This window comes from Opisthocomus hoazin, chromosome 10, assembly GCF_030867145.1.
Source record: "Opisthocomus hoazin isolate bOpiHoa1 chromosome 10, bOpiHoa1.hap1, whole genome shotgun sequence".
In the NCBI taxonomy this organism is placed as follows: Eukaryota; Metazoa; Chordata; class Aves; order Opisthocomiformes; family Opisthocomidae; genus Opisthocomus; species Opisthocomus hoazin.
Window position 1 is genome coordinate 14,741,267 of NC_134423.1, and position 13,294 is coordinate 14,754,560.

Here is a 13,294-nt window from a genome sequence, read left to right on the forward strand (position 1 = left end):
AGGTAGCCTGGGCTGCAGTGACCACGCGCTGGTGGAACTAACGCTACGGAGGGAAATGGGAATAATGAAGAGCATAGTCAGGACCCTAAATTTTAGGAGGGCAAAATTCCAGCACTTCAAGGAGATAGTCAGAAGGACTCCCTGGGAAACAGTCCTCAGGGACAGGGGAACAGAACCAAGCTGGCAGGTCTTTAAGGATGTATTCCACAGAGCGCAAGAGCTCTCGATCCCCAAATGTAAGAAGTCGGGCAGAGAAGGGAAGAGACCGGCATGGCTGAGGCAAGACATGCTGGTCAAACTAAGGAAGAAGAGGGAACTGCACAGGCAGTGGAAGCAGGGACTGGCTTCCTGGGAAGAGTATAGGGAAGCTTCCTGGATGTGTAGGGATGGGGTCAGGAAGGCCAAGGCACAGCTGGAGCTGAACTTGGCAAGGGATGTGAAAAATAACAAGAAAGGCTTCTACAGGTATGTCAGCCGGAAAAAGATGGTCAAAGAAAGCGTACCCCGGCTCATGAGCGAGACCGGCGAACTGGCAACAGCAGATGAGAAGAAAGCTGAGGTACTCAACAGCTTTTTTGCCTCAGTCTTCACTGGCAACCTCTCTCCTCACCCCTCCCGAGTCAATGAATGGCATGAAGGAGACCAGGAGGGTAAAATCCCTCCAGCTGTAAGTGAAGACCAGGTTCGGGACCTCCTGCAGAACCTAAATGTACAGAAGTCCATGGGACCTGATGAGATGCATCCCAGAGTCCTGAGGGAACTGGCTGACGTAGTTGCCAAGCCACTCTCCATGATATTTGAAAAGTCATGGCAGTCAGGGGAAGTCCCCAGTGACTGGAAAAAGGGAAACATTGTGCCCCTTTTTAAAAAGGGTAGAAAGGAAGACCCTGGGAACTACCGACCTGTCAGCCTCACCTCGTGCCTGGGAAGATCATGGAACAGATCCTCCTAGAAGATATGCTAAGGCACATGGAGGCCAGGGAGATGATTCGAGACACCCAGCATGGCTTCACCAAGGGCAAGTCCTGCCTCACCAACCTAGTGGCTTTCTATGATGGTGTAACAAGAAGGGTAGACAAGGGAAAACCTATGGATGTCATCTATCTGGATTTTTGTAAAGCCTTTGACACGGTCCCCCACAACATCCTTCTCTCTAAATTGGAGAGCCATGGATTTGATGGGTGGACCGTTCGGTGGATAAGGAATTGGTTGGATGGTCGCAGCCAAAGGGTAGTGGTCAACGGCTCAATGTCCGGATGGAGACCAGTGACGAGTGGAGTCCCTCAGGGGTCCGTACTGGGACCGGTGCTGTTCAGTATATGTATCAATGACATGGACAGCGACATCGAGTGTACCCTCAGCAAGTTTGCAGATGACACCAAGCTGAGTGGTACGGTCGAGACACCAGAAGGACGGGATGCCATCCAGAGGGACCTGGACAAGCTGGAGAGGTGGGCCTGTGTGAACCTCATGAGGTTCAACAAGGCCAAGTGCAAGGTCCTACACCTGGGTTGGGGTAATCCCCGCTATCAATACAGGCTGGGGGATGAAAGGATCGAGAGCAGCCCTGCTGAGAGGGACTTGGGGGTACTGATAGACGAAAGGCTGGACATGAGCCGGCAATGTGCACTGGCAGCCCAGAGGGCCAACCGTGTCCTGGGCTGCATCAGGAGAAGCGTGGCCAGCAGGTCGAGAGAGGTGATTCTGCCCCTCTACTATGCTCTGGTGAGACCTCACCTGGAGTACTGCGTTCAGCTCTGGAGCCCTCAGCACAAGAAGGACACGGAACTGTTGGAGCGGGTCCAAAGAAGGGCTACAAAAATGATCTGAGGGCTGGAGCACCTCTCCTACGAGGACAGGCTGAGAGAGTTGGGCTTGTTCAGCCTGGAGAACAGAAGGCTGCGGGGAGACCTGATTGCAGCATTTCAGTACTTAAAAGGGAGCCTATAGGAAAGATGGGGACAATCTTTTTAGTAGAGACAGCAGTGACAGGACGAGGGGTAATGGTTTTAAACTAAAACAGGGTAGGTTTAGGCTGGATATAAGGAAGAAATCCTTTACAATGAGGGTGGTGAAACACTGGAACGGGTTGCCCAGAGAGGTAGTGGAGGCCCCATCCCTGGAAACATTCAAGACCAGGTTGGACGGGGCTCTGAGCAACCTGATCTAGTTAGTGGTGTCCCTGCTCGCTGCGGGGGGGTTGGACTAGATGACCTCTAGGGGTCCGTTCCAACCCAAAACTTTCTATGATTCTATGATTCTATGATTCTATGACCAACATACTTCCTCTTATTCTCCTAACCTCTGTTTTATTATCCAATGGATGCATTAAAGAGTCCAGAGGTGGTTTTAGCATGAGGCAAAGTAACCAGGAGACACTTTTCTCTGCAGTCTCCTGTGTATTGCTTTTTTTTACTTCCCATTTTTGCTATCTAGAGAGAGCTTTGTTCTGGCTGGTTTTGAACTTCTGCAATTAAAACAGCTGGTTTTAATGGCACTTCAGAGAAATAAATGGGCACTTTGATGGACGGTGGTACTTGGAGTAGTTCTTCCGTGTGTCCTGTTTCTGGAAGTGTTAATTGAGTTTTGTTTGTGTCAGGTGGTTCAGCAGGATGTGAAGGCATCAGAACCACACAACAGGCTTGGGGTCTCTTTTTTGTTTCCACCAACAGCATTACCGATGCACCACATGAATCATGTGAATGAAATGTTGCTGGTGGAGATGAAGCAGGTGAGCTCAAAGATCTTGAGCACCATTCTTCAACCACAAGAATTTTAGTGTAATTATGTATACTTGTACGATCGGCACATAACAATATAAACACTACAGTGAAATTGAAAGGAAGTTTGAGTAATGTTTCAATCTAGAAGTCTGAAATAAAGACCTCGGCAGGAGTGAAAAAAAGTATCTGGACAATCTCTTAAAAACCTGTCTTAATTTGGTATTTTGAATTGTTTCTTATAATGCTGGGAATCAAAGGTGTGATATCTTTAGTCAAAAATTTAAGTACAGTTTTGCCTATGGACTTCAGTAGACGTTTGTAAAAATGTGCATGTAAGTTCCCAACTGCATGGAGTTGCATATTCATTTTCTAAACCTTAAATGTGTTATTTTTGTAACCAACACTACTTCCATATAGTCTGTGTGTGAGTATGGAGGATATTTAGTTCTTTCCGGCCAGGTTACCTTAGCTTTTTTCCCATTTGAGTGGAATTTCACAGAAGAGTGAACTTGGTGTTCTAGGTGGCTAGCACAAGATAACCAGGTGAAAATTCAATGGAACTTGAAAAGCAGGCAGTGTCTTATGGCTTTAAAAATGACCAGTGAAGGTGTATTATATTGAAATAAATTTGTGTGACAATATGTACTAGGAAAAATACAGCTGAAAGAGTAGAAAAGGAAAATAGAAAAGAGAGTTTGTTAGTCTATCTTTTTATAAAAACAAATGTATTCAACAAATATGTGGATTTGCTTACATAAATGTAAAGTAAATACAAATATATATGTGAATTTTGTTAAGAAAAAGCAAATTGTTTATAGAGGAGACAGTCTAATATGTTGTAACAAGGAGGAACAAAAATTCAAAAAATTTGGGAGAAAGCAAGTGTAAGAATGATAGCCTTAAAAACTTTACAAGATACAATGTTTTAAGACCTTGCTTAATGCTACTTAGACTAATAGAGAAGCAGACTTTAGTTAGGGTCAGAAAGAATGATATTTGGACAGAGTATCACTAAATAGGCTTTAAAAGAAGAGTATGTGCTGATCATTTTTGCTCTCTTAACAGGTAAACCAGATAAAAAACTAGATAAACTACAACATGCTCACATATTCAGTCGGGAAGCAAGACATTATCATATAGCTCTTTAAACCACTCTGGTTTATGTTTCATGGTTAATGTAATTAATATTGAGGATTCTTTTAGATCAATCTGCAATGCTTTGTTGTTGTTAGGTTTGTTTTTTAAAGTCATGTAATATTTTTTGGTCAAAATTACTAAATCTCAATTTGCATAGGAATGTTTCATGAGTAGAAAGGGAGTAAATGTACTGGATCAGCTAGAATAGATTTATTCAGTTCTGCCATTGACATGGAATTTACAGTCAAACTGGTGGAAAACCAGCCGTCTAAACTGGATTTTGATGTATATTGCCTTTGTTTCTCTGAACCAAACAGTAAGGGGGCTGCATTCCTAAGAAGCTATCATCTGATGTACATACCTCTGCAATGGCAAAGCAATCTCAGTCTCAAGGCATACCATTTCGGTTTATCAAGTTACCTTTTAGAATCCTATGTCTGGGTTAATGTGTGCCAGTGGTCAAAGTTTCCCTCCATAAAACTTCCTTTCAGTTTCTCTGTTTGATAATTGATGTTTCTTTTGTTTAATCTGAATTGGATTGGGCTCTGGCTGAAGCTCTTGATGGAAAAGCTATTGTCATCTCAACAGTGAGATACTGAAGTGCTTATAAGAATCTTGGGAATGGTCAAAGCTGGAAGAAAGGAAGAAATTTTTTTTTCCATAATAGGGCTGCAGTTTAAGATTCCAAGGTTAGGGTGCATAGTAGGAATGATAAATGGATGCAGAACCGTACTTTACAGTGTCACTTTTGGAGTAAAACATGTTCTGGTCTTCTCTTTGTTTTCACAGGCGCTCAAGACTGCAGAGCTTCAAAATCAGGAGTAAAATCAGCTGGACAGTTGCTTCCTGCCTTCCTACATAGGTAAACACATTAGAAATAAAACCAGGGGCCTACCTACCTCGTTCCTGTAAAATAGCTATAACTATCGCCTCCACCCTCAAACTAGCATGCGTCATTTAGTAGTTTTGAAATGCTGAGCATAAGAGCCTTGCAAAGAAAGCAAGAATTTAATTTTTGTGGTTGACAACAATAAAGTGTGGCCAACTAAAATTATTAAAAAGCTAACAGCATGGCTACTGCCTGTGGCAACATAGAGCTGGTGGATGCAGTGTTACTCATTAAACGAATCTTTACCTGTGCTTCCTAAAGCTAGGATGCTAAATAAGTTCCTAAAACCATCCTTACCATTGCCATGTTAAACCACTGCAGCAGTTGATCTGTCACTGCGGAAGCTCTGGTTTGGGCTTAGTTCTTCACTTTTATGTTTCTTAACAGTTCATTCTGTAATAACATGGTGCAGCCCACTGTGAAACTTAAATGGAAGATGCCCATAGTAATAACCTTGGTAAGGGCAGTGAACTGAACAATACATATGCTAAATGAGTGGTGTTTAGGTGATTATTAACTGCTGTAAATTGCCATTTACTTGCTGACTTCTCTGTCCTTTTTCTAGGGAGAAAGTGGGTTTACTGGTGTGGATGCCCGCCCCATTTGCTTCACCAAACAGAGAGAGGGCATGCAGGAGAGAGGGGACATTTTTGCAAGTAAAACCTACCATGGTGAGTTGGATTTTGTCCCTGCTTCTGCTACAGAATTTTGCAATGATGCTAAATACATCGCTTAAGTGAAACTTTTCACACAAATGTTTCTCTTTCTCTGGAAGCATGTTACATGTAACACTTCCTTGGCAGCAGTGCTGGATTGAGAAGTTCTTCCCCACTGCGTTTTTCCGTCCCTGCCACATTAGGTCCACAGAACTGCTTGAGTGGACCTTCAATAAATTAAAACAGCAAACTAAATGGAGCCGAAAATAACTACTTTCGATTATGTACACGAGAAAAGTATGAGAAATTGTGGTCTGTATTCTTGATTTGACACCACAGGGTCTGTCTTGAACAATGTGCTGAAAAGTAAGTACATGGGAATGAGATTTTTAATTTTGAGTTGCTAAATACCCTCTAAAATTGTAATAAAGTGCAGGGACTCAAAATTAATAATGTTTTTAAAACTAATCTGTCTTCCTTGACTCCACTTTTAATATAGTGTCATAATTGCATACCTTACAGGCACATTGTTGGCTAAGCTCATTAATTCCTGGAACTGAACTGCAAGGGAAATTATTCTTAACCTTTATCAGTGTGAAATTTGATAAATTTATTGCTACCAAGTTGCATGAAACATGTCAACTTTCTCTATAGTAGTCTATAGCACCTTGTAAGATGATTCAGTACTCATGACCCACTAATTATATTGGGATTCACTGCAAAACCAAACCTATCCAGTATTTGTGACCTCTGTCAACTTCACAATAAGTTTTCATATAAACAGTGATTTGACTATATTTTTAACCATGTATTCCTTGAGCTGGAGCAATGAGGAAAGCCTTGTTTAATTTTAAGTGGACTCAGGCATGCTTCCTTCTGTAGTGTAAGCACCTAAATCATATGAAAGCTGTGAAATACACAAGGTGGTTTAGAACCAGTTAGAATTGGGCCTGGAGTGTAAGAAGGAGAAACAATTTTTAAACATATCTAAATGTTTTTGTTCATAAACTGGTTGGTTTTGATGAGGATCTAGAAAGCTGCTGGGAATATTATGGGAATGTAATGCTGTACTGAAAATGAGGAAGCGCATTGATGAGCAGAAGAGGGGAAGTGCCCAATCTATGAAAAGGTGTACAGTTCAATTTTTGTTAAAATCTACAGCATGGTAGGAGGCAAGTGGTATGAAGCCACTCAGAAGAATACTGCCTGTTACCCTGGTATCTCTGATGACCAACTCATCGTAAGGCCAGTCTGCAGAACTTCATTCAAGAGTTGCATGAATTTGTGATGGTCTATCTGACTGTGATTAAGGTGTGGCTGAATGTTAATACCCTTCAGAATGGCCTTGTTAATAGAAAGTGCAAGTATGAGGAGGGGAGGTTTTTAGCTGATTCCGGTGTCAGGAATAGCATTTGTAAGATCAGACAGAACTTAAAGCCCTTGCTTATTAGGATTCTTAGCTTTACAGTAGATGTACTTAAATTTCTTTTAGGTGTCTTGATTCACACTGTACCTTATCGAGAGTTTTTAAAAACTATTTATTCTACATCAGTCAGTATTGAAACTTCAGCCCTACAGACGTCAGGGAATTCAGCAGTGTTTCTTATGGTTAAATTCATAGCATCTGTTTTCCAGTTTGATTTTCATAAGGGCCTTTCCATTATTGATTAATAGAGATATAAACCTACCCACTTGCAGTGATATGAAAAAATAAATGTTTCTATCGGGTTATTTCTATGCTTATTTTTCTGTCATTATACAGGATTACATAAGCACGTATCATGAGAAGTTGACCATGAGGAATGGATAACTGGGGGAGGCAAAGCTCAAAAATATCAAGACAGTGCTTCTAGCAAAACTTAGGGAACATAATGACACGTTCAGTGTATTTCGAGCAGAAGGGAATCGAGGGGGGAAAAAATGTGAAATTCGAACAGAAGAAACTTCTAAGCTAGCTAACTCTAATTTAATCTTCTCTTGCTTTGTTGTTTTTAATACTTCTAGTATTTCCCAGTCTGCTTTAAATAGAAGAAATTTGTGTAGCAAAGATGTTGAATAGTCATCATTGATCATAGAGTTTAGGGCAGACTGTTGGGTGGCAAATTGTACTGTCTTCTTACAGGTGCAGGTTTTGGCTGCCTTTGAAATGGTGTATTTTTCTACTAAACTTTTCTGCTTAAATTCGAGATTGTGCTTGTAAAACCTGACCCGTAAACTTGTTCTGCTGCTGGCATTACAGTCTGCAATGGAGCAACTGTCGGTAGCAGAGTTCTGAGCTTTCGTAAACATTGTGCTGGCAAACCTTAAAACAGATTTTGAAAATAAGATGATGTCAGTAACTTGCAGATAGTGCCTAGCTGGGAAAAAAAATCAGGAAAAAATAATGGAAACCATGGATTTTATTTCGATTAAAAAAATATAATCAGTCTCTCAATTCCAGAGATTAAAAAATAAAGCCTGCACTGTTTTTTGCTGATGTATTTATTAAGTTATGCCATTGCAATTTCAAGGGAAAGTCTTACAGAACTCAGTAAGCCATGAGTGAAGTTATTAAATACAACATTGTGTTTCTTCTTGATTTGCTTATATTCTCATCATCGTAAGCGTCATCAAACTTCAGGGAGGAGTATCAAGAGTTTGAATCAACATTTTAACTGGATTAAATATTTTTGAACAAAGAATGGGGATTCCTCTATTTCATTATTTTGAAATGTTTATATAATCTGAATTATGAAATTATTTCAGCAATATGTCTGGGTAAAGGAAAAATATTTAAGTAATCAAATAACAAACTATACTACTGCAGGTATGCTTCTTATAAAACAGTGTGCTGGAAATGAAATATGTATTTTCTTTTTTTCTTCCTTTTTCATGGAAACGTATTTTTTTTATCTCCTTAGAAGTCCTTTTGTAACTCATTTGAAGTGAGAGAAACATTGATAAGCAATGATAAATACATCTGTGTTTAAAAAAAATGTCAGGCGGCTCTGTTTTGATGGTGGAAGAGCAGTGGCACAAAAGGACATTGTCTTATAATATCTAATTCTGAAATGAGAGAGCGCTAGGTGGTAGAAAGAAAATGTGCATGTTACAAAAAAAGAAGTACTTGTGAGCTAGCCTGTTTATCCAAGAACAACAGCCAATGCAAATGCTTGAAGTGTTCTCAACTGTGAAATCTCTGAGATGAAATAAGTATCCTTGAGCAATACTGCTTTCCTTTTTCTGTCCTAAGGATAACAGCTGAACAGACTCTGCTGTTAGCGTTGTGCTCACTTGTGCATTGGCATATACGGTCTTGTTTTTCTGCTACACTGTTTTATGAAATCAATAGTCATTCAGAAAGAGCTGGATTGCTACATCTGACAGTTGTGAAGTTTGTTGAACATACTGTGTTGACCTGAAATTATTTTTGTCAGTGTCCTCTGTATTCTTTCCTTGTTGAGCTGTAATTATCCAAATATTATCTGATACAGTTTCAACAGAAAATAGTTTTCTTCAGTACTTTCAGGGGGTGGAGTAAGAACATAAATACAGACCTGGGTAATAGTCCTGTGCTGAAGAGTGTTCTTTCTGTCCACGCAGATTCTGAGTAATAATATTTTCATACAGTCTAGAAAAAGAGAGATGATAAAAATGTTTCCTTACAAGCAAACCTTCATACCAAATACATGTAAACAGACTGGATTGTGTGTGGATGAAGTCAAGCAAAGAAGCAAAGTTAAATTTCACAAATCTTTCTTTCCTACTTTCAAGCCTGAATTGTGTTGAGAGTATGGGATTTTTGGTGTCTGACTATCAAAGGTCTCTTCTGAACGGGAGAGACAGGCAAAGAATCTATAATCAAGAAGTGGAACTTTGTGTACCAAACTCTCTAAAGGCTCCTGAACTGTTGCTGAGCTCATCAGTTCTGTCTATAGCTGATGCACAAATTTTTTTCAGAACTCCACCCTCCTCTGTGGAAACTGTTTTTATTTAAGCTGTGAGGATTAAGAATGATAATTAGTAGAACCTTTGGGTTTCTTGCTGAGAATTTTGTAAATATTCAGTTTTGTCATGGACGAAAAGCTGTATCCAAATATTACACATAGAATGTTTCCCCTGGAACCACTGTCACTTCAAAAGTCCTTGTGAGTTTGGACACTGCACTTATCATCTGCAAGTCCCTGTCTTTCTGTCTGGGTGTCAGACTAATTTTATTTGTCCTTGACCAATCACCAGCGCTGAACAGATTGCATTGCTCTGTTCTGCCGGGGGAAAGTCAATCCATGTTAATGGCTTCTTTAATCTTTTAAAAGTGATTATTTTATTTGGGGCAGGACTCCAGCCAATTCCAGTCTCTTGTTACTGATAGAGTTCAAATAGAGATAAGCAGTGCCTGCATGAGACAAGTTACACTCTAATCTTTCCATATTTTGTGCCTAATATAACTGAAAAAAAATCTAAACTTGGTTCTCAGGAGTTATAACATTGTATGGCTCATATGGTTGACCTTCTCCAATCTTGATTTCAGGTAATACCGGTTAGCACTCTATATGCTATTAGCTGCTATGTATCGAATCTAAACCCAACCTATCTGATGTGCCTCATCTATGCATCTGAATTATGTAATTCTACAGTATACTTTTGCTAGTTTTTGCTTGTCAAGGACTAGAAGAGTAGGAAAACAGAGTAGACCAGGGAACCTGCAGATGTGAAGAGGAAGGAGGAAATGAAATGATCTGTTACTCCACTTTACATTGCCAACCTGAAAATCTTTTGATGGCAAAAATAATTTCTAAGCATTTAGTCATTTGTTGCAAAAATAAATCAACACTGGCTTAGATGGCTAAAGCTTGAAGTCACAGACACTGTTGTGTTGCTGTCTTGAAGCTGTAGCTTGTGCTGTGTAAGCCCTTCAGTTCCTACTAAACTCAATGTCTACTTTGACAAGGAGGTTTTCTGGGTTGTAAAGAAGCCCAAGCATCTCTCACCCTCCCAGCTCAGTGCTTGCTCTGGGCTAATCCTGTGCAAAGAATTCTGATAACGTCTAGTTTTACACGTCCGCATCAGATATCTGCTGTCTCCCGCAGAGCTGGTGATACGATCACCCAAAGCATAACAAACTGCCACTTGCAAGTCTTCAGGACGTTGCTTACATCCAGAAGAAGGCAGTTTCCCAGAACTTTCTATAAAATGTCTGATTTTCAAGAGGTGAACTATTATGGGAAAGTTTACTGCTTATCTGTAAGTAGCAGTGGCAATTATGATATAAATTTTCTGAATGTCTTTCTGTTTGAGGGCATGCTACTTAGAGCTTCTAATTCTATCATTTGAATTGTAGAGAAAATACAGAGCCAGATTTTCAACCTCCAGCTGGAGGTTGTTTACTTAATTTTGGGCCTTTTGGCTATGGCTTTACAGAATGAATCACAGAATCACAGAATGTTCGGGGTTGGAAGGGACCTCTGTGGGTCACCCAGTCCAATCCTCCTGCCAAAGCAGGGTCACCTACAGCAGGCTGCACAGGACCTTGTCCAGGCAGGTCTTGAATATCTTCAGAGAAGGAGACTCCACAACCTCCCTGGCAGCCTGTTCCAGTGCTCCGTCACTCTCAGAGTGAAAGGAGACTGACAGTCTAATTTAATCAAGCAGATGTAGATTTGTATATGTGGATTAGATATTCAGTCATGTAAGCTGTGTTAAAAAACAAAAAAATCAAATCACAGGTCACATTCAGGACTGTTTGAAGTTGCTCAAGAAGTTCTTTGCAGCTAAATCTCTTTTGGATTAAATCTGTTTGAAAGTGGTGTTTTTTCTTCCTTTTAGTTAACGCCTCTAATCTTTAAAGATCATCATCATAGAAAAGATTGATGTTGTACATAAGAAAATAGTAGCTGCTGTGTAGTTTCTGAGTTGTATATATTACGTTGCCCATAACCAGACCCATTTTTACATTAATTAAAGCACAAATACTGGTGGCATAAGCTTAGTTCAGATTCAAGTTTAAATAGACTAGTTGGTGGTAATGACTTTCTTCTTTTCCTGGTGCCACCACTTTTACTTTGCTAGTGCTTCAAAAAAGAAATTATTATCAACTAGATAAAGTTCAACTTGTACCTTTTTACATTTTCAAGTATTATGAACTCCCCATAGATGGTTTGCTTTTCAATGTCTGCTGACTACAGCTCCAAGAAATTAGGTCATTCTGTCATGAAACAGAGAATACTGCTGGTTAGTTGACTGGTTCATCAAACTGAAAAACAATGTTTTTTTTCCAAAATGCTAGTAAATAAGAGAAAAGCTGACTCAGATGGGTGAATATTGCAAGTATTCAGTGTCTGGGAAACGTGACTGATTTAGTGGAAAGTGACTGACATAAACAATAACAACATAATTTTTCAGACAGGTTTCTGCAGAACTAAATGGGGAAGTGAGAGTAAGTCTTTCTCTGCTTCTTGCACTGTGGTTGGTTGCTCCTTAGGCCACCATTTTCATCAGCTTATTTGGTTGGTGTTTTTGCAGGTGATGAAAGAACATGTTTTCAAGCAAAATCTTTTTTTTGTTGTGTTTTTGTTTGCCTGTTATGTGGTCTATAGTCTTGCCTGTTTGTTGAGTGTCTGCCTTACCAAACACTACTGATCTGTTTTTGTGGGACCAACTCACCATGTCACATAATAGATTTTTCTCTTTCCCTCCCTGCAGCCATTAGTATTTCATGTAACACCTAACTGAAATTATAGATCATCATTGAAATAACTTCTGCTCCATCTCTACATCTTTTCATATTGAACGAACAGTAACAGGATTCTTTAATTCTTCCTTGCTTTTTGGGCTAATAAGCAGACCTGCTAGCGTGGAAGAGCAATTTTCTGCCATGCTGCTTTTAAAATTTTTTAATAAATTGACGACGTATATTGTCCAAAGTGATGATACATGGTTCCTAAAAATAATCAGCAGCGACTCCCAATCAGCTTTGCTATGCATTTAGTTTCAGATCATCAGAAAAGTGGAGGAGTTTGATCCATGTGTCTTTATTTTAAAGACAAAAAAATTAGATGTGTGAAAGAGAATGTCACTTTGCGTAGCTTAAAGGAATTTGTTTTATTAATTTGTCTACTTTTTTGTTTTAAAAAGCAGAGAAAAATACAGGTATTTCTCAAATTCATGTGTTTGAGACATTTCAAAATATATATAAATAATTCCTTCTGAAGTAGATTGAACTGAAAGATATTTATGTGCTGAAGCTTGCAGTAAGCTCTACAAACCACATTTGACTTCCTTAGAGTGATGATGTCATCACATTTGTTGACTAAGGCTCAAGGAGAATACAAATTCTTTTGTAATTTTCCCTCTTTTTTCTGCCTTGTAGTCTATGATGAGCAGTTTTGTTTCAGAAGAGATGTTCATCGTTTAGTTTATAGTCACTGTTTTCATATGTGAATTTGGTGTGTGAGTTTAAAAAACAAAACAAACAGGCACTGTTGTTATTTTCTTTAGCTGTTGCCTGTAGACATTAATATTCAGTGTGGTAAAGGGTTTTATTCCACCACCCCCAGGCTTATTTTGCAAGCAACAGCAATTTCCATTTTTTTCTGCCTTTCTAAATTTCCTGTTTCACACACTGATATTTGACTCCAACTGTGTCCTGCTTTTCATAGAATGTAAAATAAATGATGACCACGGTGGTAATTAGAACTAATGGTCTACTGCTTGGAGATGTTGAATACCCATTAGTCCTGTTGAAGTTGGTCAGAACTGTTCAAAAGCTCTCAAAAATCAGACTGCACTATTTTAACATCAAACTTTGAATATGTTAGTTGCTAATACTTTTTTTGTGTACAATTCTTCTGCATGTTTTCTTATAACACTTCCCTTCATCAGCTTCCTGTTCTCCTCGCTGAGCCGGAGTA

General features: G+C 39.5%; 1 protein-coding gene across 7 annotated transcripts in view; it reads left to right on the top strand.

Annotated features, from left to right (window-relative positions):
- OTUD7A (OTU deubiquitinase 7A) overlaps positions 1-13,294 on the top strand; it is a 167,154-nt gene that overhangs the window by 56,548 nt on the left and 97,312 nt on the right. For 6 of the 7 annotated variants that reach the window (XM_075431847.1, XM_075431848.1, XM_075431849.1 and 3 more), the window contains 2 exons: positions 4,650-4,722; positions 5,315-5,420. The gene's annotated coding sequence lies outside the window, so the exon portion shown is untranslated. Of the gene's footprint in view, positions 1-2,599; positions 2,732-4,649; positions 4,723-5,314; positions 5,421-13,294 lie in introns of all 7 variants that reach the window. The other variant, XM_075431846.1, reaches the window with a different exon arrangement.